The sequence below is a fragment of the Amblyomma mixtum genome, chromosome 1 (assembly GCF_055824585.1).
Source record: "Amblyomma mixtum isolate Tamu chromosome 1, ASM5582458v1, whole genome shotgun sequence".
Lineage (NCBI taxonomy): Eukaryota > Metazoa > Arthropoda > Arachnida > Ixodida > Ixodidae > Amblyomma > Amblyomma mixtum.
The window spans coordinates 60,032,070-60,040,034 of NC_143012.1; the positions used below are offsets into that span (position 1 = coordinate 60,032,070).

The 7,965-nt window shown below is 50.2% G+C and overlaps 1 pseudogene across 1 annotated transcript; it reads right to left on the reverse strand.

Annotated features, from left to right (window-relative positions):
* Positions 1 to 229: 229 nt before the first annotated feature.
* On the reverse strand, positions 230 to 4,710 carry LOC149366398 (uncharacterized; annotated as a pseudogene). Its single transcript, XR_016288700.1, has 3 exons — positions 4,704 to 4,710; positions 3,836 to 4,153; positions 230 to 815 (listed from the first exon to the last, which is right to left on the reverse strand). The product of XR_016288700.1 is annotated as an uncharacterized LOC149366398 (transcript).
* Positions 4,711 to 7,965: the final 3,255 nt, after the last annotated feature.

The window sequence follows — 7,965 nt, forward strand, 5'->3', positions numbered from 1 at the left end:
TGAAGTACCGTCAATCAAAACCGTACAGTCTCTTCATCACAAACGGGAATGAAAGGGTTTTCTTGAAACCTAAGCCCCTCAAAGACGGGTGGCAAGCGCCTGTGGCACCATTGTCTTTGGGCACAAGGATGGCTAAGGCAGGAGGGAAGGGAGAATAAGGGGAAGAGTATCTTACATGTGTGCAGCCTATCCCGTGAGTCCAAGCTATTTGAGTGTTAAGAGAAAATAAAATCAACAGCAGTGAAGTACCGTCAATCAAAACTGTGCAGTCTCTTCATCACAAACGCGAATGAAAGGGTTTTCTTGAAACCTAAGCCCCTCAAAGACGGTTGGCAAGCACCTGTGGCACCATTGTCTTTGTGCACAAGGATGGCTAAGGCAGGAGGGAAGGGAGAATAAGGGGAAGAAGCATTCCCTGACCATGATTCTTTACGGCTCAAAGCACGAGAAAGGCTTTGAGAGATTCTAACCTTGGGACGGCACAGGCTTCATCTCGTGGCTGGGCTGGTCCCCGTCCCACTGCTGTGGTGGCACCTCACTGGTGGGCAGTGCGCCCGGGAACACTGGCTGGCCCAGGGGTGGCATGGCAGCGAACGGTGGCTTTGAAGGGGGTGGTTGCAGAGGAACGGTGCTTGTTGAGGCAGCAGAGGCATCACCGATGGATGATGCGGCATGCTGTATGGTGGTACCGGACTTGGTCCAAGGAAGCTGCTGCCACCCAGGGGCGGAGGCTCTTGGCCGTGCGGAGGAGGAGGAGGCAGGCCGGGAGGCCATGATGATGAAATGGTGTGCCTTGGTGGTGGGCCAATTGGTTGCTGTCGGGAACGAAAGTAGTTGGCACTGATGACGAGCGCTAACTGAGTGATAATGTGTTCTGAGCTACTCGTGACAATCCCACTTCCACCTTGTGGCTACGGCACAAGGCACTGACAACGACAATTCCAGATATGTCCTGCCAAGATTTACTGCTGATGCCTTTGTTGAAGCATTATCATTAGACTAGGCCTGCCTACATGTGGGTGCACAGATCCACAAACAAAAAATAGACTCCACCTTTCTAGCATCCCAGACTAATCCACCAAAGAGCGGTACAGCAAGGGCCAGGCTTAAAGAATGGCTTTAGAGTTTGTGTACTATAACAATTCTGTTCCAATTTCACTGAATTGTTATCTTGAAATGAATTTTTCTAGCACCCATGAAGGACAATGGACAAGAAACAGACACAACTTTTGCTAGACATCAACATCAGAGAAGTCCCAGCCACAAAAGATCCAACAGAGCTGGCAAGAACAAGTGGCAAGCCTACAGACAGCAGGCTATCCAATAGAAACCACGACAATGGTCAGACAGAGTCTTATAAAAGAGGTCAAGACAGGCAATGGAAACAGGTGGCAGTGGGAACCATGTGAAGAAGAGGCATGAGGTGGTACTTTACCGGCACTGCGCTTTTCACTGCCACAAAGGTCCCAGGAGAGTGCGGCATCGGGGTTGCTTTTTCTACTCCGACTAAGCTTGAAAAGCTTTGCTCGAGGGTGAACCAATCCAGAAGGGACCGTGCCTACTTGAAGGGGCAAGACACCAGGTTTGTTGCCTGCACCACAAATGTGGGGTACTAGGAGCTACTCAATGTAAATAGAATACTTGTACATAGCATCTCTCTTTCCCTATCCTTTCTCGCTGTCTCCTCACCTCTTTCATTTTGTTTCTACACACTGCCTGCTATTCTTCTATTTCTGCTGCCCCAGCTCAGGTGCTTCCAGTAGCAGCGGCAGATGCCAGGGATAGCAAAAAATCTTTTCCGCCCTTTTAAATGTTATTTTAATAAACTACTACTGCTACTACCATACTCCGGTTCATACATAGCAGGCAACGCTGCCAAAGCTAGCGCGACTGTTCGCGCAGGCTAGGTGCGCGCCCAAAAAGTAGTTCCCACTCGGTGAAAACTATGGCCAGAGAGCCCCCGCACTGGGCGCCTGACAGCTTCGACCGTGATTTTCAATGCTACCATATCGTTTTATACCGCTCTTTATTTTCGTCCAAACAGTGACCGGAGTTTCGAAAGGAACGAATGATACGCGGCAGAGTAATATGGTTTCCCGGATGCACTACTTCTGCAACCTCCGCAGCGTTGCCAGCAATGTATGAAAAAGAGTATAGGTGCTACCCAAAAGTTTGATGAATTCAATCGTAAAAAAATTAATAAAATTAGCTGAGGTTTAGCTCTGGTTAAACCGGGCAAGTTGCATAAGCAACCAGCAACTGTTTTGCCCGAGGCAAACGCGCGTATTTATTCCCCGTTTCCCTCCCGCTTCCTCTCTCCACATTCCGACACGTGTCGAGAACAGCGCGTGGCAGCGGCGGCGGCGCAGCGACGGTCCTGCCGCCTGCTGGAGCGCGGCTGAAACGGTTGCTATGGCAACGTCGCTCCATCTGTTTTACCTCGCCACCGCTGGAAGCTACGCGACGGCACAGTATTGCTTATGCAATAGAAGAGATCCTCACTGTAACTCCTAGTTAGCTCTGTCACTTTGAACAAGTAAACATCGATCCCAGCATCCCTCCTATTGCGCTAAGTGTCCATGGAAGTTCACAATTGAAGTGCGTTGAGCATAGGCACTGACTGCGGCGGGGGTTATATAGCTCAAGCCCCCCCCCCCCCCCAGGCTCAGCGATGGGGTCAGGGAGCAGCACATACGGACTGGAACATTCCCCATTGGACAGCATACAAGACAGCTGCTTCAGCATATTACCAAGCACTGATGTCTAATAAATCCACCTTCTTTAAAGTAACCCTCCTGAACATTCTGAAGGTCAATCCAAAAGTCTTCTGGAACATAATAAAACCAAGCAACACCAATAAAGTGTCATTATTGCATCCACCAATGAGCCTGTTCCTGACTACCTCTGTGCTACTGTACTAAATGATACTTTCGATAAGTCGTTTCCTTCTTCATCCAACCTTATTCAACGTCCAGATCTTCAACTGTGCGGTCATTTTGCGATGGATCCCACTATGTTTAACTTGCGAGACATCATACCAATTATTGATTTGAAACTAGTATCGTCTAGCGGAATTGATGGTATAAATGGCATATTTACACGGAATGCTAAAGAGTATAGTTCTATCACCATGAAATACATATCCTCACAACGTATCATGGTGTACTACCGAAGACTGCTGTGGTCATACCAGTTCATAAAGCTTAAGGTAATCAGAATCCATCTAACCACTGACCCATATTTTTGAAATCAATAGCATGCAAAATAATGGTACATAGCATATTTACACATCTTGTTAGTTTTCAGGGGGATAACAATTTCTTCTAACAGAGCACGGCTTCAAAAAGTTTTTCTCTTGTAACATTCAGCTAAGTTCCTTCACTTACGGCTTGCACTTCTATTTGGACTCCGCTTTTTCATCTGACGGCAGATTTCTTAACTTTTCTAGAGCATTCGATAAAGTTAATAACTCACTGCTACAGCATAAACTAAGTGTGCTGAACACTGACCCTGCAGTTCTTAACTGGATCAGTGCATTTCCTTCTTCTCGTGTTGAATTCAACATTGATGACGCTGACTCCTCGACTGTACCACTTGGTTCTGGGGTTCCTCAAGGATCAGTACTTGGCCCCCTTACCTTTTTTTTATCATCTATATTGCTGTAAATTGCCATTCCCCTCTGTAATGCACTCTGTATCCCGAGAGTAGAAATAATAAATATCTATAGCCACGGAGCATGTCCGAAGTGGGAAGAGGGGAGGGCAAATGAAAAAGAGAGAGTGTGCTAACTGCACCCCCCCCCCAAGGTAAGCTTTAGAGCTGCTTCCACCCTCACCCAAAGGCCATAGCGCCCCATGTCCTGTGGTGCCTGTCCCGGCTGCTGCTGCATCTGGAACATCAGGGCCTGGACATCAGGGTGGGGAGGCATCGGTCCATTGGCACCGGGAAACGGGGGTGGACGAAGGGGTGGTGGTGCCATGAACGATGTGGGTGGCACACCCATGGGCGGAGCAAAGCAATGAGTGGGCAGGTCCCATCTGAAGCCCCGCCCCCATCATGTCCTGCAGCGCCCCCTGGAGCTGTGCCTGGGCAACCCCAGGTGGTGCAATGCCATGTGGTGGTGGCGGAGCCTCAGACGGTAGCCCTGGGTGTCCTGGATTGACGTAAAGAAAGCAGTCCTCTCTGTTTAAATTCCAAGTGCAGAAACTCAGCTATTGCACTGTGCATGTGGTATACAGCCACTGCTACTCCTTTGCCTCCATGGAGGATAAAGTCTTTTGCCTACACCAAAAACTTGAAATATTTCTGTCAAAACTAAATCCAAAAGTGTACAAATACCATACATCTGTACTTAACTTTGAGTGTTCAAGCAGAAATGATGCGCCATGTCTTGCTTTCTAAGAGGTCAGCTTTGCCAGTGCACTTTCATCATGCTCCCTGCTCTAATCAGTTTTCGTGCATGAAGACTACGCTTCAAAGGGTATCACTGCCTCACCACATGTGTGACCTTGTGCAAATGTTTCCACCAAACGTAGCAGCTAAGGCATCTGGTGGGAAAAAGTCTCAAAATGCATCTATGACGGAAATAGCAGAGGAGAGAGAGCACAGACTTCTGAAAACTCGTGAACAGATGACTCTAGGCTTTGGCCTGCTTCTACTGCCTGCACCCTGCGTTCGCTTAATGTCAAAGCAAGAAAACTCACTGGACATGCATGCACCAGTCAACAGCCCAACCAGCTCCCGGGCTACATCCAACTCTCCACTGGTCGCGGGAAGACAAAGAAGTTGTTCTTACTAGAACGTTGCCTTCACGCCTCTGCAGTTTTTTTGCAATTTGTGCTATAACCAGGGAGGCGCCGCTCCCTTTCACATACGGCGATGGAAGTGGAGGCTCATGGGCCTCCCTTGGAACCCGGCGGGTCGGCAGCGGCCGCCCAGAGGAAGCGTCTCTACCATCTCAGTGACGCAAGTAGCCAGGCCACCGAGGTGTACTCGGCGGCCAGTGAAGACTCTTCGACGGACGATGGGTTCGTACCAGTCCTCAGCAAGAAGGCCAAGCGAAGACTGCGCCGACGTGAGGAGTCGTCCTCATCAAGCACGTCTACAGTCATCAAGACGCGAGGTCCCCCGACACATACCATCTTGTTTGTGCCTGAAACGCCAACCGGAAACCTCAACCACCTGAACAGGCAAGCCATGTCTATGTTTCTTGAGGGCCTCGTGCCTGGGGGGATTAAAGACGTGCGAGTCAACCCTTACAAAAACATTATCGCCATTGATGTCACGGAGCGCAGCGCACTGCAGTCTGTCCGCCGTTACCAAACTCGGCGACATCAGCGTACGCTCCCATGTCCTCCAAGACAGCGGCACTACAGCAGGCGTCATTTACAACGTCGACATTTCCATCGCTGACGCTGATTTGCCTATTTTAATCAAGCCAGCGTCCAACAGCATCTCTATAATGGCAGTTCAGCGCCTTGGAAGATCTCAGTGCATCAAGCTCACATTCCAGGGCGACTGCATACCGTCGTATGTGAAAGTTGGGCATTTTCGCCACCCAGTTCGACCTTTCGTGCCCAAGCCACTGCAATGTAGAAAGTGCATGAAGATCGGACACGTGAGTGGCGTCTGCAAGAACAACATCGTGTGCTCTAGGTGCTCTGATTCACATTGCGGCGACGTTTGCCGCGCGACTACCCTGAAGTGTGCCAACTGCCGTGGCCCTCACGATTCCTCTTCGAAAGACTGCCCACGCCTCAAGAATGAACGAGCAGTGTTGAAACAAATGGTTCGAGACCATTCCACGCACAGAGAGGCCGCTGCTAAGGTGCGACGACGTCGTTCGCGTCGTCGAAGGTCCTCTAAGAAAGCCGTCACTTTTGACAGAGAGGCCTCTAGCACTGCTGCATCTTGTCCTCCTCCTCCGCCTGCCATACTACACCAAGGGAGCCCGACAGTTGATGAGGCCGGACTTAATGCATCGGCCGTTACCTGGCCGTCACTCCCGAAACCTCCCACATCCACTGGGTCAGGAAAGTCAATGCCATCTCCAAGTTCGGCTCCTACTGTTGATCCGGAGAAAGGCCAAGATCTCAGCCATGGCCAAGAACTACAGGTTATGGCAATGCTGAAGTCCATCCTGAGTGCCATCCGCGCTGTGCTGGCAGGCCTGCGTACGCCAGCGGCACAGAATGCGCTGCAAGTACTAGACGCGCTAACACCAGTCCTAGCGGCGTTACAGTAGCAGGAACAATGGCTCCCCCAGCATTAACATTTCAAAAGCAGCTGAGGCAAGCCTCTATTTTTCAATGGAATGCCCGCGGACTTCAGCCCCGAATTTCAGATATTCGGCAGTATGTTTACGTCAACAATTTCCCCATCCTTATCATTTGTGAGCCTAATGTGCCGAAGATATTGCGACTGTCAGGTTACGAGGCGTTTGCATCTCCCACGCACCGAGGGAACAGTAAAGTCATCATCTACATTCGGCGTGAATATATGTGCTTCATCCAGTTCCCCCTAATAACGACAACCAGTACGTTTGTCTAACAGTGAAGAAGCGTAATCTCACGTTTACGCTTGTGGGTGCGTATATGTCTCCATCAAGTCAATTTGACGCCGCACGACTGAGTGACCTGATCGCGGTTACACCCGGCCCTTGGATCGTCATGGGTGACTTTAACGCTCACCACACCATGTGGGGAGGTGTTAGAATGAACATTAGGGGACGGAAACTTGTGTCCTTTGCTTCTGACCATGATCTTCAGTGTTTAAATGACGGCTCCCCAACTTATATTCGAGGGACAACTTACAGTAGCTGCCTTGACTTGGCGTTCGTTTCTCGATGCCTTATCAGCAATGTACGGTGGTTTTCGGATATTGAAACCCGCGGCAGTGACCATATCCCTACATATCTGACCATTACTGGCCTTTCCACATGCACCTCTGCCACACGCATGCGACGCATCGATTGGCCAGTGTTTCAAACACTTATGGGAGATGCATCCAGAGAAGGTTCATCCGCAAGTTTTGAAGGGAAAGTTAAGGAGGCCATGGAGAACGCGACACGGTTATTCACCCCAATTAAAAAGTACACGGAATTCGATATGGAATTGCAGCGCCTGCGATCACTGCGGCGTAGGGCCGAGCGTAGGTACCGACGCACAAAGTCGAGCCTTGACCTCAGAGATGCGAGGCGCATGCAAAAGAAAATTCACCGCAGAATTCAAGCAGTACAGGCACAACGTTGGAGGTCATTCTGTGAAACGCTTGATCCACGGAAACCGTTGTCACGCATCTGGAATGTAGTTCGCGGCCTTCGAACATCCCCACACCAGCTGCACCCTTTCAAGTCTCTTGCACTCTTCCAACGACGTGGCGAGGTCGAGGTAGCTGAGGATTTCTGCGCTAGGGTAGCAGGACCATCTGCCCCATCTGCGACGCTGCATTGCAGCGATGTTCCTGCTTCTCGGGATATTCGGATGGACCTTCCCTTCTCCGTGGAGGAACTCGACGCCGCGCTGGCTTGTTGCAGACGATCATCATCGCCGGGACCCGACGGTGTGCCATACACTGCACTTGCAAACCTTGGACAAGAAGCTAGGCGTGTCCTTCTGGATCATTACAACAAATCTTGGAATGAGGGCACAGTTCCAGACTATTGGAAGTCCAGTCGTCTAGTTCCGCTCCTGAAACCAGAGAAATCGCCTCTTGACCTGACATCATACCGTCCAATTGCGCTGGCTAGTTGTGTTGGCAAAGTACTGGAAAGGATGGTACTAACACGCATTGAGTGGTACCTGGAGCGCTACCGCATATATCCGGATATAATGTCCGGGTTTCGACGTGGACGCTCTTCAATCGACAACGTGGTCGACCTAGTGTCATCCGTCCAGCGCCAAAAACATTTGAAGCGCTTGACCGCGGCATTGTTCCTGGATGTAAAGGGCGCATACGACAATGTAA